The sequence below is a fragment of the Ochotona princeps genome, chromosome 1 (genome assembly GCF_030435755.1).
Source record: "Ochotona princeps isolate mOchPri1 chromosome 1, mOchPri1.hap1, whole genome shotgun sequence".
In the NCBI taxonomy this organism is placed as follows: Eukaryota; Metazoa; Chordata; class Mammalia; order Lagomorpha; family Ochotonidae; genus Ochotona; species Ochotona princeps.
The window spans coordinates 75,998,722-76,023,468 of NC_080832.1; positions in this window are offsets into that span (position 1 = coordinate 75,998,722).

Genomic DNA, 24,747 nt, shown 5'->3' on the forward strand with positions numbered 1-24,747 from the left:
CTGTGTGGTCCCTGGAGCTGAAAGCTAGTAGCCCCAATTCTCCAGCAGCATGCTGCCAGGCACCATCTTGTGAGTCAGGACAGTGAGTGTGGATTTCAAGTGATGGCCCAGTGTGGGCTTATTTCCAGCTAATTGCACGAGCTGAACCCATAGAGAAAGCAGCACCAGCCTTGCACCATGCAGGGTCTGTGAGGTCACTGGAGCTGATGGCCAACAGCCATGGATCTCTGTCAGTGCCCTTACAGGTGCCATCTTGCACAGAGAGGCAAGGGCTGAGAGCATTGGTCAATTGCAGGAGGAACAGTGCTAACAGCGTATGTGCTATATCAGTAGCACTCAGATGCCACTGTCAGGGGACCAGGCACTGTCATATTGAAGAGAGGACACCTGAGCTGCCTAAGAGCTGTGCTGGGAACAAAATTACCTCCATATTAAAGCACTGCATAGGCTCCCCAGAAAAAAATAGTCCCATCATGCCCAAAATAACTCCAGGAGGTATTCAGACTTAGTGGCCAGCACGTGCCAACAAGACCAGCACCATGACAAAACAGTTATTCAGGACAACTGGCACTTTCATAATACATGGCACTGATTGGACATAAAAATTAACTTGTAGATTTGTGGATAATACATCTTAGAAATCTGCAGTAAAGAACCCACTAACCAGAATTGCAATGACAAAAGGTAAAAGAAGAGACAGAAGCACAATGAATGTTACTGAAGACTCTCCAGCAAAGAAGCAAAAGCCTCAACCACCCTCAGAGTTCACTGAGGAAGACATTGAAAAAAATGGGGGACACAGAATTCAGAAAACTCATTTAAAAGCGCTTCTGAACAACAATAAAAAGCACATACAAAAGATCAAGGAATTTAAAGAATATATTACACAGTAAATAGCAGCAATGAATCAAATAAAAGCTGATATATCAGAAATTAAGAACATAGTGGAGCAAATTAAAAGTACAGTGGAGAGTCTCGAAAATAGGATGAATGAAACAGAAGAAAGAATTTCAGAATTGGAAGATATTTCCTGTCACCATGAAGAAACAAACAAAAAGCTGGAAGCAGAGCTGGGTCAAGCTAAAAAAAAGTATCAAAGGAATAAAAGGTACAATTAAAAGGGCCAACATAAGATTTATGGGAGTTCCAGAAGGCACAGAAAGAGAAGCTGGGATTAAGGTCTTATCAATGAAATAATAAATGAAAACTTTCCTAATCTAGGGAAAGAATTGGAAAACAATATGCAGGAGAGCCACAGAACTCCCAACAGAGTTGATCAAAAGTGAACTTCACCATAACACATGATAATCAAGCTCTCTTCAGTTGAACAAAAAGAAAAAAATCCTTAAATGTGAACGTAAAAAAAAATTGAGTGACCTATAGAGGAACCCCAATCAAACTCACAGCTAACCTCTCATAGGAAACACTACAGGCCAGAAGAAAATGGAGTGATATATTCCAGATTCTAAAAAGGGAAAAATTTTCAGTCCAGAATTACATATCCTGCAAAACTAACCTTTGAAAATGAAGTAAAATTTTTCCACATTAGAGAAAAACTTCAAGAATCTGCCTTTTCTAAACGTGTCCTACAAATGATACTCAAAGATGTTCTCATGAAAGATTAAAGGAATAGCAACTACCAAAACCAAAGGCAAATGTAAAAAACATCCCACTAAAAGGATAACAGAAGACTAAATCAAAGAACAACCCATCACTGAGATGACAGAATCATTATATTATATCATATATTATTGTTATTATAGATATTATACCATTTGCAACTAAATGATTCCAACTAAAGATTATTATGCTCAGTGAAATAAACCACTCCAAAAAGAACAAATACCATATATTCTAATATAAGGAAGCCGTCATACAAAGTATAACTTCAATAACCATACTGGGTTGTTTTTTTTTTTCTTTTTGGCTATATCCCATGTGTTTTGATGTTTTTTATTTTGTTTTCATTTCTTTCAAATACTTTCTTTTCTCTTGTCAAATTAATTGGTAGCTCATGTATTACACGGAGGCATAATTTTACCCAACAGAATTTTGTGGGGTTTTTTTTGTCATCCATGCATTGGTTACTCAGTGGCACATTGTTTCATGGTGCTGTAATTTTGTTGCTATTGTTGCTGTTGTTACTGTTGTTGTTCTAATTTACACTGTTTGTTGACCTTATTTTATGGCTTCTCATTTATGGGAATGTATAGTGATGGAGTAATAGAGACTACCATATTCAGATGTGGGGATACAATGCAATATTCATCCCTGCTTCCAAATCAAAGATGGATTGCTGATGAAACTGCTGGAAATGTGTAGGTAATGGGGTGCTGGACTGTTTGACATTGTACCAGCAATGTCAGGGCACACTTAAATAACAGAATGATGGAATCACGACTCCTTATGAGGAATTATATTATTGCAGGAATGTGAGGAAAATCTGTCCAGGGAGCGGGTGGGAGTTTGCAGGGAAAGGAAACCCAGTCTCTATGAAATTGTACCATAAAATTCAAAAATTCAAAATAAAAAGTTAACAATAACAGTAACAAAAAGACTGGTCAGGGCAGAAACCAGGAACTGAGATATCTCCCAGGTCTCCCATATAGGCAGCAGGGGCCTAACTATTTGGGCCATCTTCTGTTGTCTTACCAGGTAGCCGGATTGGGAGTGGAGTGGCCATTACTCTAACTGGCACTTTGATACTCTGATATAGTATGTTAGGGTCCCAAGTAGCGGTTTAACCCACAGTGGCCCAATTATTTGCTTTTAAATATGTATCATTTACTTACACTGTAACAGAAAATGTGAAGTGTCTTTACAGAAAGCTAATTTTTTTAAAAGTTAGAAAACAATGTTAAGACCATTATTGACCTATTGAGCAGTTTCAATAAGTGGTTTTTGTTTTTCTGATATGTAAATGTTTTAGCCACAAATTCTAGACCAATGGAACAGTAAATGAAATCCTAAGTAATTTATACTAAAAATTATTTCAGAAGTAAGTTTCCACACAATTTTTCAACAGGAAAATACAGTTCACACTTTTCCATATAAATAAATGATTTTTTGTGGTTTTTTACTGTGTTGGAATAATTAAAATTCTAGCAAGTTTCCTTCAGTTACAAATAAAAGTTATAAAATTGCATACCTTCAATATCATACCATTACATACAACATCTAACAGCCAATAAATAGTAATCACATCTATGTAAGATCATCATCTTGAGGGTGCAGGCACATCATCATATTGTCAAGTATTTATCTAATTCTTTCAACGATCTAATGTGAACTTCATATTTATTTATTCTGTGGAATGGCAAAAATTGTATTTTCTAAATGGTGTATTAAATAATAGCGAATATTTACTGTTTATTTAACACATTTCACTTGTATCAGTTCATTTAATCTTAAGAATGTTTGTTCAACAGAGTGGATGCTATTATGGCCATTTTGATGTTTATATATTTTCATTTAATTGATGAGATTGTAAGAAAGATTTTCCATCTATTTATTCACTTCTCAAAGGCCAGCAGTTTCAAAACTGGGCCAGGCTGAAGCCAGGGGCCATCTGACTCTTCCACATGGGTGGCAAGGGACCAAAAACTTGAGATATTCACAGCTGCCTCACAAGATGCATTAGCGGGGAACTGCATCAGAAGCACAGCACCGAGGACTATAGTCAGCCCTTTGGTAGGGATGCAGGCAGTGCAAATAGTGGCTTAACCTTCTGTGCCACAATCCCTGCTGCTGTAGTGCACATTTTGAAGACAGAAAAGCTAAGACACAGAGCTGACTCACTCCAGATGGCACAGACATAATAGGGAGAGGTAGAATAGGTGCTTGAGCCTGATATAGTCTGTTTCAGGATCCTGCTATTGGCTAGTTCTTCTCATAGAACTGTCTCCTTGCCCAAATAATGTGCTGCTGAATTTTATTATTTGCTAGAACCTTAAGAGTTTTTCCTTCTACTTTTTAAATCCTAAACAAATATCTAAAACTACAACTTGATTCTCTGTCTTATGATAAGCAACAATATTCTAGCATTGTGGACGTTGATTCGGATACCTCCTTTTATCTTAAAATTTGGAAATGTCCATCATTATAATGTCTTTGCGTTCAGACTGACACATGAGACTTACTTGACGAGACAGAGAGATACATTTTCCCTAGTTTGCACTGTATTTTCTGCTGTGAAAATTAACACACACACACACACACACACACACACACACACACACACACAAAGATAACGGAACCAGGCAGGGGACTGTGGAGGAAGCTTCTTTGATGTTTTTGGCTGAATCACTAAACAATAATTCAGACCTGGGTGATCCTGGCTTAGATTTTTGAATCTTGACTCAAAATCACAGAGAAGTAATAGTAACACTGAAGTTCCATAGTATAAAGCACGTGATGTAGATTAGATTGAATCCATGTACTGTCAAAGAGTCATGTGGAGAGCTATATTGAATTGTTTACATGTTTTAATCAGGCTTTCTTGTACTTAGAATAATTGTCCTTAAATAAGATACAGTGATTTTGCCTTATTATAAATTCCGTAGTATAGACAAAGCACTCATTGCTTAAATCAATCAGCTAAGTTGCTTCCATATTAGATGGTATTAGCATACATTATCACAGTATAGAAAGTACCAGATATAAAGATATCAAAAATACACTAGTATAAATTAACGGGGCAAAAATCTAAATCTGTGTTCATCTGTTTTTGTATTCTTTGGAATCTGAGTATCTTCCTTTTCTAGTTTATCTACTTGAAAACAGCAAGGAGACTATGATAGTTTTTTGATTGGATTCTGTTGTCTTGAAGTAGGGAATTCAGCAGAAAAATTCAGCCTACATGCTCAGGGAATGATTTTATGGGAAGCTCTTTCATTGTTGTTTGGTGCTGTCATTTTCCACTGTCAGGTTTCAAGTCAACAGACACATGGCAAAGTTCTCTTCCCAGACCCAACTGAAAATGTTTGTGCTCATGGCAATATGCAAAAGAGCTGCTGGTGCTCTGGGAGAAAGCAGGGAGCTCCTTCCCATTTAGAAATAACTTTGTGGGTCACTCCACAGGCCTCCATCACTCTGAGGCCTCCTTGATAAGTGTGGACAGGGAACAAGGAAATCTCTATTTAAATTCGATGTTTGTTCCAAACATCATCAGTGGTGACATAATTTTGATTGAAGGAAGACATTTTATTATGATGGAAGCTCAATAACTTAGAGGGAAGACAGGAGATCATAAAAGTGGAGCAATAATTTTTATTACCAAAACATCTCCAACATTAAGAATTTAAAGCACTTTTTGATCTTGAGATGAGTACAGTTCATGTGGACCAACCAAAGGGACAGATGTGCAGCTTGCTGGTTCTGCACTTGTGATTTTAATTATGGTAAGTGAAATGTACAGTACTTTATCTTACAGAAAATATATATTAAATATTCCAGCATATATTGTGTGAATCACAATATTTAAACAAATTTCTCACATCTTTCAATGTTTGGGAAATTTTTTTGGAATGTGTGATGTATCTACAATGAGATTTTTCTAAAAGGAGGATCTTTCACTTATAAATCCATTTTTGCTTGTACAAGGTACTTTGATTATAATTAGAACTTATATTACTATTTAATATCTTTATTCTTTTAATGCATTTGCACTAAGGCTTTTTTATATAGCACTGTATGATGATATTACATTTATGAGATTACAAATAATCTGTTGGTAGTGATAGAGGTTAGATTGTCTTACATTGATCTTTTTTATCGTTAATGTACAACTGAAATCGACACATAATAAAAGAAAAGTTAGTCTTCTGAAATAAATGATTCACCTCAGGTGTAGCCTTGCAAACCCATGTCCCAAATACAGAGCGTCTGTGTTCCATGCTTGATCCTAGCTGCTAACTCCAGCTACATAGCGGTAAAGACCCAGAAAGGCAGCCGTGCTCGCTCAGTCATTTGGGTTCCTGACACCACATAAGAGGCTTCAGTTGTACTCTTGACTCCTAGCCTGGAACCCAGCCAGGCTCTCGCCACTGAAGCCATTTGGGACTAAGCCAATAGATGGGATACTACTCTCTTTCCTCCCTTTCAATAGATAAAAAATAGAAACAATTTTTTTAATGATGTGCTTTAGATATTATTGGACATCCATCTCTTCTGTTTCACATCTGTGTTGAAGCTTTGGCCATAACAGCACTTTCTCAACAAATATTTTTTTATATTTTTCCAGTTTTACATTCTCTGTTCATTGTTATATCTTACTATTTAATATTTTATCTACTATGCTATATTGGGAATGCTGAAAATATCAATTCTACAATATATTTTCCTGTGTCCTTCTTTCCTTGTCTTATAATTAGCTAGGTTTTAAAATTTATTTAGTTAGTTGGTTGAAAGACAAAGTGATGGAGAGAGAGATATCTTTCATCCTCTGGCTCACTTCTCAGATGGACACAATGACCAGGGTTGCAGGGTTGGTTCAGACCCAATAGAAGAGTTGGAGCTCCATCCAAGTCTTCCACATGGATGGCAGGAAACCAAGTGCTTGGACCATCCTCTGCTGCCTTCCAGGCAAATCATCAGATATCTGCATTGGAAGTAAAGCAGCTGGGGTTCAAACAGCACATTGATATGGAATGCCAGCAATTGGAAGCTATTACTTAGCTCGTGGCACCACAGTATTGTCCCCTCACTAGGTTTTTGATCACCAAAAATTTAAGAACATAATCTTTATTGCTAAAAATTAAAACAATACAGACAAACCATAATTATCCACAATTTGTATACTATAATTTTTAAAACCTGTAGCTACATTCAGCACTGGAAGATTGTTTTAAAGGCATACACTGTTGTGTCTTGGCTAGTTTAATAAAATTGCTTCTGGTGTCTTCATTTTATTTGGAAACTAGAGGCAAGATTTGATATAAACAAAAGTAAAAGCCCTGAGAGTCAGAAACCTGCTTTTTCACTCTAATTTTATCACTTAATAAATTTGTGACATTTGAGAAATTCTCTTTCGGCATATGTGAAACTGAACTACTGCCTCTTGGCTCATTGACTTTTCTTGAGGATTACACAAGTTATCACTTGGCAAGTGTCTCATACTACATATAGCTTCAAATAGACAGTCAATAAATGCAAATTACTCATCCCCTTTTGAGTCCAATCTCTCTGTCATCCAGACCAGCAATGGTACACTTTGATATACCGTTTTTATATAAGTATATATAATATAAATTATAAATATCACTTTTCATGAACTGGCTCATGAAAATAATTGTTAAATTTTTGGATTTATGGGGCCCGGTGGCATGGCCTAGTGGCTAAAGTCCTCGCCTTGAATGTGCCCCGGGATCCCATATGGGCTCCGGTTCTAATCCCGGCAGCTCTACTTCCCATCCAACTCCCTGCTTGTGGCCTGGAAAGGCAGTTGAAGACAGCCCAGTGCTTTGGGACCCTGCACCTGCGTGGGAGACCTGGAAAAGGTTCCTGGTTCCCAGCTTCAGATTGGCACATCACCAGCCGTTGCGGCTCACTTGGGGAGTGAATCATCAGACGGTAGATCTTCCTCCCTGTCTCTCCTCCTCACTGTATATCTGACTTTGCAATAAAAATAAATAAATCTTTTAAACAAATTTTGGATTTATGCAAGCCAGCTGATAAAACATCAATTTATATCAATTTAGGATTAATAAATTATATCAAGATAATACCAATAACTAAAACTTATCACTTGTTATTTACTGTATATTACTTTTTTCTATGTTTTCATGTAATTTACAGGCATCTGGGGAGTATACATACTTTTTTCTATACTTTCAGATAATTTACATGTCACAAAAAACCACCATGTTCAGTGAAGTTATTATGTTAGAATGAAAGTATTAACACTACAAAAATTCTCAAATGCTAGAATTCAGGGCTATTTTCCTTAATGAGTTAATTGCTGCACACTACTAGTATTCTACATACTTGATTTTTAAATGAAAAACTCTTTTTTCCCTCCCGCTCTCTTGTTCTTTTATATATATATAGTTTATATATATATAGTTTATATATATATAATTTTAAATATGTAATTTCATATAAATATATAGTTTTAAAGTTTCTCCTAACTTTAAAATTCTGATTTTTTCTGTAGTTTCATGCTGAACACATTATTTACTAAGAGGAATGACTACTTTAATGATCATCAAAACATCAACAGTTAATAGTATGTTGACTTTAGCTAGGGGACAGATGATCCTGAAGAGTCCTAGTAACAAATGATTGGATTATTTGGTTAAAGTAAATATCAAACATGTGACCCTAAACATTTGGCAGGCATGTATTTCAGGAGGTAAGCTCTGCAAGAAGCCTTAAACATAATGTAGTCTTTCATTCTAATTGTAATCCGAAATTCACTGGATGCATTTTTACAACAGACATGACAGTATTTGCATATCTGCTCTTCATAGTGTCATGAAGAACATTTTAAGGCACCTTGTTGATAAAAGTGAATGTCCTTTGTAAATAATTCTTTCTGAGCCTGATGCTTAAAGTCTAAATCCATGAATTAAATGCTCAGATGAAGACAAAAAATGGTGCCCCTAAAAGTATATACTAATTGTTGAAAGAGCATGTCCGTGAAGAATGAAGTATTGCATTGTTGAGAGACACCTCAGTGGCAGCATGATGGACTTGTGAAAATTCATGAAAGACATCCATTCTAAGACTGGAAGAGAGAAGAGTGGGGAGAGGAGGGAACTTGGGGAGGGGGAAAGGAGACCCTAGTGCCTATTAAATGGTGTCATAAAACAAAAAATAATTAATAACAAATAAATGGTCTTGGAAAAAAATTCCAAGAGACACTGAATATTAACTATAACTCACATAATTTTAATACTATCTTAGAAAAGCTCTCAAATCTCAGAAATTTCTACTTTTAAACAGTTATTTACACCTAATTCCTGTTTCATTTTGAAATAGCAACAGGTTGAATCTGCTAATAAAGTAAAATAGCAAGTTTTGCTTATCAAATTCAAGTGAATAAAAAAATCAGCATTTGAAGGAAATACTATATATTAATCATTTTGAATATAAAATCTGAAAAATGTAAGAATAAGAAGTTAATATTTAATCGATATTTCTAGCAATGGTCTTGTATTATTACTTACACTAAAATTAATTTTACCTAGACAAGAGAATAGTCTCTATTACAAATTACTTTATTACAAGAATAAGTGTTCTAACCTGATAATGAGATTTGAGAAGAAATTAAAAGAAATTTATCTTTTTATTAATAAATTTTATTCTTAAATTTTGTATTTTGGGCCTGGCGCCGTGGTCTAGTGGCTAAAGTACTCGCCTTGAATGCACTGGGATCCCATACAGCAGCTGGTTCTAATCCCGGCAGCTCCACTTCCCATCCAGCTCCCTGCTTGTGGCCTGGGAAAGCAGTCGAGGACGGCCCAAAGCCTTGGGACCCTGCCCTTGCATGAGAGATCTGGAAGAGTTTCTGGTTTCTGGCTTCAGATCGGCTCAGCACCAGCTGTTGCACTCACTTGGGGAGTGAATCATTGAACGGAAGATCCTCCTCTCTGTCTTCCTCCTCTGTATATATCTGCCTTTCTGATAAAAATAAATAAATCTTTTTAAAAATTTTTATTTTTACTTTAAATAATTAAATCATTTCCTACCTATATTTCTCTTATGTTAGTGCATAGCTTTTTTTTTTTGACATTGTAATTATGAGATTTAGTTTGGTCTGTAATGCATACTGGTCGTGGATATACTAATTTGCTTCTTGTGCTTAATTTATATACTCATGTAAGCTGCATAAAAGAACGCAAGGAAAAAATCTAAAATATTTACCTCAAGCACAAATTATTTCCATTGCAGCACTGCTTTTCACACTCTAAGGTATGGTATAGCAAAATACTTCTTATCCTTAAAGGGTTTAAGATACCATCAAGCAATCAGTCCTTGTTGAGATTATTTTATTTTTCAATTCAAATACAGAACTTGAAAACAAATGAACTCTCATAACATTAAAAACATACTGTTTGTACTACCTTTATCAGATTGTAGGGAAAAAATATCTATCCGATTTGTAAGGAATGATGAACTGAACTGCGGAAAGCTTAGGAAGTCCTCAACTCTCACAGGAAATGAAAAATATCTAGAAAATGGTACAAGATATTTGTCCCCCAACACACAAACCTCACCTCATTTGTCACTGGTCACAAACCATGAGGATGCTCATCTTTTAGAACCAACAGCCAATTCTCATTCCCTCCAGTCCAACATTCCAAGCACATGTGTACACACACACACACATACATGAATAGATTTTAGCCCCTTTGGAGGTTCAGGTCCTATTGCATTATTACTCCATGCCTGGCACATGGTAAGCTTCTAATAAACACATATTAAATACGTGATGGAAATGAATGAAGAATCCAAGGAGCTAAAAAGAAAGGAATTAAAAAAAAAAAAAAAAGGCTACCGTGGTTAGCAACTAAAGGAGTTTGTGCCTGATGATCCCAAATGTGGCTCACCAGATCCAAAGTATATTTTCTTTCCTACCTTTGTCTTACATACTCAGCCTATCAAAATAGCCAGGAAAAGAGCTTCCACATCTTAACTTCTGCATGACATGTAAAGAAGTTGGCAAAAATAAGGCATCTAAAATGGCTTCAGCAGTATAAGGAAAATAAAACTCCCTTCTCAGCTAAATCCAAGAAGAAGTCATTTATATATTCTCTTTCCTTGATAGATAATGTAAAGAACAAAAGTGTCTCAGGCTTGCACTTGGAAAATGAGTCACACTTGCTCCAGGAATGGTAGGAAAATGTGGAACAGAGCAGCCAAACTGAGACCAAATGCTTTCCCAAGTTGAGGAGACACAGACTGCAGGCTGGGCCAGAAGCCTTCCACCCCCTCCAACCTACCCCCCCAACACACACACCCCCACACACCCACTCCCACAGCAGAAGAGGAAAGAGCTCACGGACACAGAGGACACAGAGCTGCAGCTTGCCATGGCTTATAGCTCTACAGGAGTGGTGATACACAAGAAATTCACTAAATAGCACTTTGCAAAACACATTACAACAAAGCAAAACTAAAATCCCTTTATTTCTGGGCAAGGGAAGGTAAAGAGCAAGTTCTCAATCCAACAATTAAGTGATTTGATCGAGGCATGCAAGAATGACAAAATATCTTTCTGATGTGGAAACTCTTAAATCAGGGGGGGAAAAAGGCATGTGAAACAAGCATAAATCTACTGAGCCAATATTTTATAAAATACAGATTATAACTCATTAAAGTAGCAGAAAATCAATTTATGAATCTTGACTGTCATCTTTAGAGAATAAGACAGAATGGAACACATTAGAGTAGAAAAGCATCAGAATGCTCACGTTATTGTAGGCATATGGGTAAGGGCTGGATAATAATACATAAATTATAGGTTGTAGTTAAAAATATAACAAAGTCTTTGCTTTGGGCCACTCCTTTCCCTGCATGTGATGCAGGGCCTACCATATCAAAATCAGCTTCAGATTTTTAAAATCTTGCCGTCTGTCCCCCTCCCCCAAAAAAAGGCTGATTGCCAGGATGTTGTGTGAGTCTTCGGAATATGCATTTTAGAACTGCAGATGTGTCTATCATGTACTAAAATCAGAGAGATGACAGCACCGGCAGGCTTGCAACGAACGGACATGAAGAACTGCTTGTCTTTCTACCTCCTAGCCGCAGAGTGCTTCCTTGTGATCAGCATTATGGGGAGATCTTTTTTATGGGGAGATCTTAATGTTTGATAAGAAGCAGTGTAACATAGTGGTTCTTTGACAGGATTTCTGTAAAGTGAGAAAGATTCAACTTCTGTTTTTTTTTTTTTTTTAAGATTTTATTATTATTGGAAAGCCGGATATACAGAGAGGAGGAGAGACAGGAAGATCTTCCATCCGATGTTTCACTCCCCAAGTGAGCCACAAAGGACCGGTACGTGCCAATCCGATGCCGGGACCAGGAACCTCTTCCGGGTCTCCCACGCGGGTGCAGGGTCCCAAAGCTTTGGGCCATCCTCGACTGCTTTCCCAGGCCACAAGCAGGGAGCTGGATGGGAAGTGGAGCTGCCGGGATTAGAACTGGCGCCCATATGGGATCCCGGGGCTTTCAAGGCGAGGACTTTAGCCACTAGGCCACGCCGCCGGGCCCAACTTCTTTTTTTTTTTAAAGATTTATTTATTTTTATTGAAAAGTCAGATATACATAGAGGAGGAGAGACAGAGAGGAAGATCTTCCATCTGATGATTCACTCCCCAAGTGAGCGCAATGGCCAGTGCTGCGCCGAACCAAAGCCAGGAACCTGGAACCTCCTCCAGGTCTTCCACACGGGTGCAGGAGCCCAAAGCTTTGGGCCATCCTCAACTGCTTCCCCAGGCCACAAGCAGGGAGCTGGATGGGAAGTGGAGCTGCCGGGATTAGAACCGGCGCCCATATGGGATCCCGGCATGCTCAGGGCGAGGACTTTAGCTGCTAGGCCATGCCGCCAGGCCCAAGATTCAACTTCTAATAACAGTTTGCTAGTCACTAGCTTGGATATCTTGGGAATTTTGTTCACTTCGTTTGTATGTGTAACTATACCTACTGCATAAAATTTCAAAAATAAAACAACTAGTGCATAGTAGCACAGGGAATATTAGCTATCATAATCTTTAAGAATTCACCAGCATTTTGAACCAAATGCTACTTAACTTGAAGGAGATTAGTTGGGCGTGCAAAGAGCTATTAAGTCTTTTGGAAATGTGACTATTAAAAATAGCTTCTAGTTTCACCAAATGTATTGTCTTATACTTCATAGACTACAGCAGAAAATAGCCTTATAGACTACCCAATTCATTTCTTATCCAACAGATGAGTTAACTAAGACTTAACAATCTGAGCAAGTTGCCTGGAATTATCCAATTATTGGAGGAATAGAAACAAAGTGTGTGAACGCAGGCCAATCTCTGATTGCAATGGATGGCATTTCCTGTGAAGTTCCTGAGTGGCAGCACACTACTGCACTGAGATGTTAACAACCAGCTCTCTGTGTGGGAATACATACATGCATATGCATATGTACATGTATATGTGTCCATATTACATATACTTATGTATTTTTATATATGTGTATCTGCTTATTCAAACTTTAATATAAAATATGTTGAATAGAATTCAAAAATTATTTAAAAATATACAGTATTTTTATTGTAAATGTCATTGCCAACTAAGTCTCATTGGATGTCTTTGGGGACTTTTGCTCTAATTTTATACCATTGATCAAATTTTAATGAAAGTGCAATTTAACAGATGTACTTTTTCCATCTATTAATTCTTTTGTACAATTGTAGTAAACACTGGGGAGGGGAGCTTTCAGTGGTCCTTACTTAGTTGCAACTCTGGATTCCCTCTGTTTCAATAACCATCAGGGCCACTCCGGAGGCACCTCAAAAAAATTAGGTTAGATAGAGAACAACAAGGAAAGCTTAGAACCAGACAGGAAATGGTCAGCGTGGACTCACATATACCTTACTAGGTAGGACACAAAGATAAGTTACTCCTCATTAAGGTATTGAAGATTTCTCTGCACACCCCTCCTAAAACTGTTCTGTTCCTCAAATGTTGACATATGCCTTGTTAGAGTTATAAGCCAGTTTGGACTACCCTAAAATTTGCCGAGTTCAGTAAAAATGATGTTTCAAAACTATAAACTGTTAAATACTAAAAAGAAAATAGACATGAGACAGCTGAATGGTTCCCTATAGCATTTTAAGGTGTTATAGCAGCCGGTTGTGTATAAACTGAAATTGAAATGCCAATGAAGTAGTCACAGGATGTGGTTAAGAACTTGCATTTTTCTAACCTATTGGTCACTCAATACCATGTCAATTAACTCCATGATTTTGTAAATTGTTGTTGCTGTTATGTAGTGGCTTTACATTGGACGGGATGATATTCTGCCAGCTCTGCTTTCAGACCAGAGATGGTCTCCCAAAGAAACTGTTGAAATTATCTGGACAATAAGATGCTGGATTCTATGCATGCTACATGCTTGCAATGAAAGACTCATGACTGGATTTGAACTATAATACTGCAACAATGTGGAGGAATCCCACATGGGCAGGAGGGTATGGGGAGGGGTTGGGGGAATCCCAGAGCCTATGAAAATGTATCATAAAATGAAATGCAATAAAAAAATAAATAAATAAAATTATAGTAAACAAATACATAATTTACTACATTAGCAGAAACTACATTTACTCATCAATGATGATTACTTTGCTGGATCAAATATGTTTCCAATACTGGAAGAGCACTTTCTCCGTTTTTGTACAATTCATGTAACAGCTACTAAGATGACATGTTTGTAAGTTTGCTTTGTGTTTCAATAGTTTTGTCATCATTTCTCTGAAGTATAGATGAGGAATAAGAAAATTTTATCTATAATGGGTCAGATAATAGCTAGATTTTGTGAGTCATTTCTTTCAGCATTACCAGTGCAGCAATGTAGTATGAAAATCAGTCATAAATAATGCATGTGAAAGGATATTGCTGTGTTCCAGAAAAACTTCCTATCAAGTATGTTCAGTAGGTCCTAATTTGCTGAACCCCACTCCACATGATCAACAAAACAAATCAAGCCTACCACTTCCCAACTATCATCAATTTAGCGTCACCAAGATGAAGGCAGAACAGCATCAGTTCTATAAAGTAACCCCAACACAAATAGACCTAAACAATCTCAATAGCACAGATAATAGTAAAATGTGTAATTAAATAATTGGACGTAGTCAATTTTGAGTCTTTATTGCTCCTTTATAGAATTCATTTAAGCTAATATAACCTACATTTTATTAATGGCTTCAATCAAAACCCAGCACATAAAGCTGAAAGTTTTTTTTTTTGTTTTGTTTTATTATTATTAATTTCATTGCATTATGTGACACACATTTTTTTTTTTTTTGCACTGGAATTCCCCCCGCCCCTCCCCAAACCCTCCCCCTCCCACAGTGGATTGCTCCACCCCGCTGTATGGAAAGCTGAAAGTTTAACAATTGTCTCTCACAGACCAGTGTCAGCCAGCTCTAGCAGCCCAACGGTTGCAGACTTGAGCTTCCTGCCGTGTCCTCAGAGAGCTGAGGACCTGTGCCACCCTCACCCTCTGTGTCCTTTCAGGCTTGAAGGAAACATTCAGAAAGCTGTCAGAAAGCTGCTGGATATGGATGCTATGTCTCCATAATTTCATTTCTATAAAAATATCCACTTTCTCGTTCTTATTTTTGCAGCCTGCATTTAAGATAATTGAATTTTTCACCAAATCTGCACTGAATTAAAACTTGCAGAACCAAATAGCTACTCATGAGTTCATATTGTGAGTCACATTCTAAAAGAACTGGTATATGTGCTTTAGAAGTCTCTTAAATTACTGCATTTCCCAGCCTGACACCACTAACTTTCGGGAGGATATAAGATGGGTATAAGGTAACATCTGTGAACAGACTCAGGGGCTTTGCAACTTGGATTTGCCCTAGCATATGCAATGCAATCTTGGGCAGTCAGTTTTGCTTATTAATTAAAGTATCAATCTTCTCCTTTCTACAAACTGAGTGATAAAATGCTCAGTTGTATGAAAGTTTGTGAGGGACAATATTGCTAAAGTGATTTGAGAACATTGGTTAATGGACTGTTGGAAGGTAGGTAATCATTTATCATTTGCTCATGAATTTGAGGCATTAAAGATTCTAATTCCATGAACCTGACATAAACACTTCAAGCTTTAAAAATGTGCAGACTATTAAGACAATTGAAACTACCAACTGAAATTCATTTTTTCAATTTTTATTTATAGTTCCTTCAGTCATGTCCTCCCTTAATTCCTATGCCATTAAGTAATTGAGAGATGAAGGCTTAATTTCAGATGTGTTTTTCCTTCTTTATATCTTCTATCCACTTTTATTCTCCTACTTTTCTTTTTCTCTTGCTTTCCAGAGGAAATGTATACCCAACATTTCAGCTTGATGTCATCCTTGAGTCAGTTTGAGGCATTATGACCTTCCTTTAAATAGAACGAAACTTGGATTCTAATGATCGCTAAATCTGTAATTATCAGGTCATGATATTATATCATCCACTTTCTGGTTCAGGTAATTTCCACAATCTACTGCCCACCTTGCCATCAAAGGTACAACCTGATAAATCCCCTTAGCATGGTACGTGTTAATTTTCTATATGCAGGGTTTCAGTTTTTTACACTTCAGTATTATAAGACTGTCAGCATGCCCATGGAACCCTCAGGAAGTTACCCATGTCTCTATTATGAAGATCCAGTGTAAAATCTGGTTACTAGAGGTAATATTTCTGATAACTCTTTTCTAATCCTGTTTCTAAAGAAAAATTTAGAAAGCCACATAGAGTTGGATATTACATCTTGCATTTTTAGTATATAACCATATTTATACTGAAAAACTTTTAAGTATATTATTAGGAAAAGGAGTGGTGAAAGGGTTACCGAACCCCATATAATGCTTTTATAAATGTGTAGGGATTTGAAAGAAAAAACACTTGCTTTATTTCTGCTAAGATTAGCCAGAAGTCATCATGGTTAGCTTTGCTGAGATTTCTCATTTTAATGATGCAAACAACAAAAAAAATCACAAAGCACATAGCTTTAGGTTTCAGAGGTGACTCACAAAACCTAGCAATCCATCTTGGAAGTCTGAGCAGGCCTATTTTTGGGCTCTTCCCCACATGTGGCAAGGCTGAAGAATCCCAGGTGTTCTTGCTGAGAGCAAAGTGGGAGCATGAGGATTGCCCCGAGAAGCAAGAACATGCTCATTAAAGCCAGCTTCTGGTGGGAGACGAAGCATACTGGCAGCTCTGTGTTTCTTCTTATAGTGACCCCTTTCCTTGTCAGAGAGGGGGGCTGATGTCCAGAAGTATTTGAGTTTAATGAGTTGCAGTTCACTAGGGATGTGGAGAGAGCAAAAGTGCTTACCTGTGAACCACGAAGAGTACATAGTTTTTTTCACAGATATTAGCCATTTAAAATAAGTACAAGTTTTTTCTTTTGTGAAGATCTTTCCATGCCTTGAAAGCCTGAAATGACACATATGGTCATGGGAAATTTAGAACTGTGGCATAAATGAACTAATCCAGTTGGCAGGATTAATGATTATCTTATGGGGAAAAAATCCCTATGAATGATTTGATAAGATCAGCAGACCTTCATTTCTATCTCAAATGAAGATGGAAAAAATTGAAATTATGATAAAGCTCTTCCTCCTCACCATACTTAAGTCAAACTGATCACAAATTAGCAATTTTTTAGAGGATTCAATAAAGATGTAGACTAAAGATATTGATATTCTGTTTTTGGTACAGGCTGAATGCTTAAAAATTTTTATTTTTGTGATAGTTTTTTAAATTTTTTCATGACACAGGTTCATAGGCTTAGGAATTTCCCCTTCCACCTTCCCCATTTCTGCTTCCCCACATTGATTTCCCCAATATTATAACAATAACATAGTCCTTCAACAACACTCACAAGTTCTTCATTTTTCTATTTATCCCAATGATACAGGAACATTATGTCTGCTCCTGTGTCATTATGTGGGTCTTCCAAGAAAATACATTTCTTCATGTGGCCATACTCATTTCCTCAGATATGACTGCCTGTGAGTCATCTCAGAACACCCCTCAATGAATGAGCCCTGAGAAGTTCACCTGGACATGCCAGCAGTCAGAAAGTGGTATAATACTGAAGCCCACTACATGTCTCCAAGGCTAGAGGAAATGAACACACGAGCAGTGTTGGTGTCATTTGATGACCTGGTTATGGACTTCACCCAGGAGTAATGGCAGATAATGAACAATGCTCAGAGGACCCTGTACATGGATGTGATGCTTGAGACCTATAGCAATCTGCTTTCCTTGGGATGCCACATTACCATGCCTGACGTGATCTTGGAACAAGGAGTAACTCCACGGACAGTGGAAGAACCTGTAAACCAACAACTTCCAGATGCCCACAAAAAGGATGAACTGCTTTCAAATCAGAAAAATCAAGAAATAAACTTCAGGAAAGTTGTAATCAACAAGTCAAGTCTCAATAAATATAAAAGAATTCACACAGGGGCGAAACATTGAGAAAATGCATTTTCTCTGCAAATAACCAAATTGTTAAATTCATTAAAACTTTAAACAAAACATTTAAATAAACATGAATTTGCTACTTCAAATTAAAAGAAAAATAAATAACCATGTTTTATTTGGAAAGTTTTTTTTTATGCATAGACTTATACCAGATTTTAAAATTTTGTTTAATTCAAAATGTAATGATCAGGAACACAGATGAATGAAAGAGAATAGAAACCCCAGAAGTGAGCCGACGCATATACAGTCAACCAATTTTCAACAAGAAAACTGAAAATAATCCAGAGAAAAAGTTTGATCTCATCAACAAATGCTCTTGGGACAGTTAAATAGCAGCCTGCCAAAGTAAGAAGCAAGACCCCCACCTGTCACTTCATACAAAAATCAGGTCTAAATCAATCAAGGACCTAAATCTGCACCCAGAAACCATCAAATATTAGAGGAAAACATAGGAAGCACTATGCAAGATATAGGCATTGGTGAAGATGTTTTTTGCTTTTGAATTTATTTATTTATTTATTTTTACATTTTATTTTTATTATTATCATTTTATGATACAGTTCCATAGGCTCCTGGCATTTCCCTTATCTCCTCCCCAATTCCCTTCCCCCCACCTAGTTCCTCTATATCATTACTAACATATAGTTCTTAATACACAGTCATATTTCCATCATTGTGGGCATGGACAATGGCAGAGAGTCCAGCATCCTATTGTCAAGATATAGTGAACAGTTTCATTGCAAGTCCATCTTTGTCTGGAAGTAGAAATGCATACTACATTGTATCCTCACATCTGGATGTTAGTCTCCATTTCACAGATACTGTACATCCCCTTAAATGAAAAGTCATGATTCAAAATCAACAATAGAAAGAAAAGAAGAAATTTACAATGCCATGAAGTTAAATGACATGTTACTCTATATGACAGTCTCCATTACACAGCTACTATACATCCCCTTAAATGAAGAGCCACAAAACAAAATCAACATCAGGGAGAAAAAAGAAATTAACAATGCCATGAAGTTAAATAACATGCTACTAAATGACTAACGTGTAGCTGAAGAAATGAGAATCAAGAACCTTCTTGAAGAAAATGTTGCTACTCTATGATCTACAAGTCATTGAATGATTTAATCAGGAGAAAGTGTTTTGAAGAATTGAAACTAACAGAAGACAACAAAACCCATGTGATATAGTTTCCGCTGATCTTTGTTGGTGAAGTGTGTCTCTTCTAGACAATAAATAGATGGGTTTTGTTTTTTAATCCAGTCTACTAATCTATGATGTTCGATTGAGCTTAAGCCATTTACATTCAGGGTTAATATGTATGGGTGGTACTTTGGTCCTGTCATTTTAGGAATGGGTTGTTCATTGGTTTAATCTTCTGTTGTCATTTTACTGGGATGTTCTTCCCGTTTGCCTTTGGTTTTGGTAGGTGCTATTCCTCTTCTCTGTGAAGAGAACATCTTGAAGTATCATTTGTAGGGCAGGTTTGAAAGAGGCACATTCTTATAATTTTCTTTACTGTGGAAGAATTTTATTTCATTTTCAAAGACAAAAAAAGCTTTGCTGGATATGGTATCCTAGGCCGACAATTTTTTTCTTTTAGACTCTGGAATATGTCACTCCATTCTCTTCTTTCCTGTAGAGTTTCCTGTGAGAGATCTCCTGTGAGTTTAGTTGCATTCCTTTATATGTCAATTGATTCTTATTCACGTGCACATTTAAGGATCTTTTCCTTATGTTTGATTGAAGAGAGCTTGATGATCATGTGTCTTGGTGAAGATCACTTTTGATCAAGCCTGTTGGGAGTTCTGTGCCCCTCCTGGATCTTGTTTCTCAATTCTTTCTCTAGATTAGGGAAATTCTCTTTTATTATTTCATTAAATACATTTGCAAACTCAGCTTCTCTTTCTGCACCTTCTGGGATTCCCATAACTCTTATATTTGGCCTCTTAATAGTGTCTTTCAATTCTTGAATCCTTTTTTTTTTTTTGGCCTGATCCAGCTCTGCTTCCAGCTTTTGGTTTGTTCTCCCTGATGACAGGAAATATCTTCCAATTCTGAGATTCTTTCTTCTGCTTCATTCATTCTATTTCGGAGACTCTCCACTGTACTTTTCATTTGCTCTGCTGTGTTCTTAATTTATGATATATCAGCCTTGATTTGCTTTATTGCTTCCTTAAATGCTTTGAACTCTTGCATGAGCTTCTCCTTTTTGATCAGAAGCTTTAAAATGAGTTTTATGAATTCTGTATGCCCCATTTTCTCAATGTCTTCCTCAGCTAACTCTGAGGTTGGCATAGGGTTTTGCTCCTGTGCAGGGGAGTATTCATTAATATTCATTGTGCTGTTGTCTCTTCTTTTGCTCTTGGTCATTGCACTTCTGGTTAGCAGAGTCTTCTCCTTGGAGTAGGTTTCTAAGCTGCGTCACCCACAGGTCTACAATGCGATTTTACTTATTGCAGTTGGTACACAACTTTTTGCTTGCAGCCACTTGTGCCACAACCTCCAGCGAGTTCCAGGTCTGGGTTCTTATGTTAGATTTCCACCATGGTTTCCACAGCCCCAACTCCTGGCTCACCACTCTCCATCTCCTGTGATATCGTGCTGAAGCTGCACCATTGTCTCTGCAACCTTTCTCCCACTTTTGGTTGGAGCAGGTCCCAGGATTAGAGAGACACCAGGTGTCCTATATAGTTAGCTTGTTGGTGGTGCTGATCTTGCCGGAACCAGTTGGACATTAGGTCTGAGTGCCACGCGAACCTCTTTTGACCCATACGATGCCACAGTCGGTATTATTTTCCTGCAGGACCAGTGCAATCCACGGAACTCAATGAGTTCTCATGAGCTCAGCACATGCTCAGATCACTGTTGTCCCCTGCAGTCCTAAGCGTTTGTCACAGTGTGCAAAATGGCGACTGATGTACCACTACTAGAGTTCTTTATCTGCTGGCCATCAGGTCTGAGGGCTACCCAGACCTATCTATCTTGGGTGGAACCTGTAGAATGCCATGTGGCTGCAGTTCACCGAGTCAGAAATGAGTTCACTCCCAGCTTTGTGTATGCTCAGTCCTTTCCCTTGCCTTTGCCTTCTTATGCAAAATGGCATGCAATTTGGCTCTAGGGGGCTGACTGGGCTGTGAAATCCACGCTGTTCTGGCACTGCCTGTCTGTGACCTGCTGCTCTGTCTCTGCTCCTGATCAAATCAAACAGACCAGCAAGACAGACAGTTCTTTGTCTGGCTTTACCTCCCAAGCTCCCAGTGAAAGTCCCTTCCCACCTTGTTGTTGGTGGAGTTCCAGCTGCTGGTGGAGTTCAGATCGCAGTTAGCTGAATGCCTCTGGATTATCAGTCACTGCAACACCATACCATTGTGTCCACTGCTTTTCTGTGTCTGTTAGTCTCCAGGTACCCCTCTGCTGTTGTTCTGTCCTCTCCTATTTCCTGGAATGTGTTCTCTCTGCTTCATCTGGATTAAATGTTTTTCCATCGGTTTAAACATGTCCTTACCCTATTCTGCCATCTTGATTTTCCCCGGCATTGGTGAAGATTTTTTAGAAAAGTCACTAAAACATAGACAGTCAGAGCCAAAACAAATGATACTACATCAAATTATGACGCTTCTGTACAGCAAAGGAAACTGTTAAGATAGTGAAGAAGCAATGAACAGAATTGGAGAATATATTTGCATACTACACAACCAATAGGGAACTAATATCCAGGATTTACAAAGAGCTTCAGAAACTCAGTGAGAGCAAAACAAATAACCCTATGAAGAAATGGGTGAAGGAAATGAGCAGGCATTTTTCAATAGCACAAACTGAAATGACTAATAGACATATGAAAATATAGTCAGACTCCCTACCTATCAGGAAAACACAAATAAAGAACACATTCATATTCCAGCTAACTCCAGCCAGATTTGCCTACATTTGTAAATCTACTAACACATGCTGGCATAGATGTGAGAATCATACCTTATTCCACTGTTGGTGGGAATGTAGGCTAGTGCAGCCACTATGGAAGTCAGTAAGGACAGTGCTAAGAATGGAAAATTTAGCTAGCTTATGACCCAACTATCCCATTCCTTGGAGTATATCCAAAGGAAGTGAAATCTGCATATGAGAGAGTGAACTACAACCCTATATTCATAGCAACACAATCCATAATAGCAAAGACATAGAAATAACTCAAATAAGGAAAACATGTCAAAAGAGGAATGGAAAAAGAAACTGGTACATATACTTTGTGGAATACTGCTCAGTCATTAAAAAGAATGAAATTCCACCATTTACAACAAAACAGTCCCAACTGAAGACCATTATGCTCAGTGAAATAAACCAATCCTAAAAGGACAAATATATCATAAGTTCTAAGGCAAGCTTCATATAAAATACAAAACAAATGTGTATGTGTATGTATTCATGTATATGAAGACTAGCATATCAGCAAGTGAGTATACATTGCAATATGCATCTCTACTCTGAAATAAACGGATTCTAGACTTTCTACTATTGTCTATGCCTACAATTCCTTGACATACTTACATAGCAGAATGTTAAACTTATGACAGTTGTTGAAAGACTATACTATTATAACAATATCGAGGAAAACAACGAGGGAGACCTGGGGTAGAAAGAGGGAATACCTGTGCATATGGAACAGTCTTATGAAAAATTTAAAATACAAATTTGAAAAGCAATGTGGAGATCTTCCATCATCTGTTCTGCTCCCAAAATAACTGCTTCTGCGACATCCAGGGTTGGGCCAGACCAAAGTCAGGAGCATAAAACTCGATTCACACCACCTACTTGTGAGGTAAGGACACAGGTACTGGGGCTATCTGTCACCTGCTGCCTCCCTGGGTATGCACTGGCAAGAGTGTAACCAGTAGCAAAACATCCTAACAGTTGTACAAATATCCACCCCACTGTATATTTTTTCACCTCCTCCATGTGAAAAGATTATGGTTTAAGTCGATGATATTGATGTGTAAAGAATAGGAATACTCTGTGTGGCATAATGAAATGAATAAATTTCTCATTGGCCTCACCAACACTGTGTGCATTTGGTGTGAATATTTTATTTCAATAAGTTTCCCTAAGAAATATTTTAATGAAAATTCGATCAATTCTTTTAAAAAATGAAAACAAATAGGGCCTGACACAATGGCCTAGTGGCTCAATCCTCCCCTTACAACTGCTGGAATACCATATAGGCACCAGTTCATGTTTCACCTACTCTACTTCCCATCCAGCTCCCTGTTTGTGGCCTGGAAAAGCAGTAAGGATGGCTCAAAGCCTTGGGACTCTGCACATGTGCAGGAGACCTGGAAGAAGCTTCTGGCTCCTGATTTCAAATAGCTCAGCTCTGGCTCTTGTGGCCACTTGGGAAGTGAAGCAGCAGATGGAAGACCTTTTTCTCTGTCTCTCCTTTCTGTAAATTTGCTTTTCCAATAAAAATTAAAATAAATCTTCAAAAAAATGAAAACAAATATACGCAAAATATAAGGAAGAATGATACATGTAGTAAATTTTAAATACTGAATACGCACTTAAGTTTATTAAGCATGAGTAGGAGAAAAAAAAGAATTTTAAAAATTTATCATAATATAGACTATTATGACTTTCAGAAAAAAAAATTTTGCCAAGAGATACTATATTTAAATGCACTTTGTAGAACAGTCTAGCACTCCTTTTTTCTGATAAATGTATCTTTTTCTTAATGTAATAGTTTATAAACAATAAATGTCATAATGAGTTCAAACCACATTTAGAAGTCCTAAAAGAATACAAAATAGAGAGCTACTTAAACACCGGGGAAGAAATCAAATTATTTAGAAACAATCACTTTATGCAAAAACTTCCTCCAAATGAGGAAGTTTGTGTAGTGTAAATAAACTTTTTTTACAACAAGTAGACATTTACCACAGCTATTAACACTTTATCCCCAGGAGGTACGGCTTTCCCAGGGCTAACCAGTAACACAAAACTGCACAATTGTGCTTCCAAGGAAAAGCATGGCTGCATTCAGTTGGTATTTATTCTGCTATTTTGCAAAAACACTGGAACATAAGGAAACATACACCATATAAAGTTTCACTGTACATAAAACTAGGTATTTTAAAACAATAATTTTCCAGCATGCCAGATGTTTTCCTCCTTTATTACATGTGAATAGTAATGATATATCAAGAAATTCACAAATATATTAAGTCTCCTACTCCCTTGCCTATAAGCATCTTATTCATTTGCAGAAAAAGTACTGAAGTTTGTAGTTGACATCTTTTAACTAAAACACTGCTTTGAAAGATGCAGACGTTGTTTTTCAATCACCAAAGTTTCCTAATTCCATTCTACCTTAACCTGAAACTGAGAATAGAAGTGAGCAAGCAAAAGCTTGCATGGGAAAATGTCGCTTTCTACACACAGGAGTAGCTGTACACCTGTCACACAAATGCAGAGTATACCATCAAGCAGATTCCCCTCGCATTATTTGGAATTGCTTTCACAGCCACCATACCACATCAAAATGGTGCATATGTTCACAAA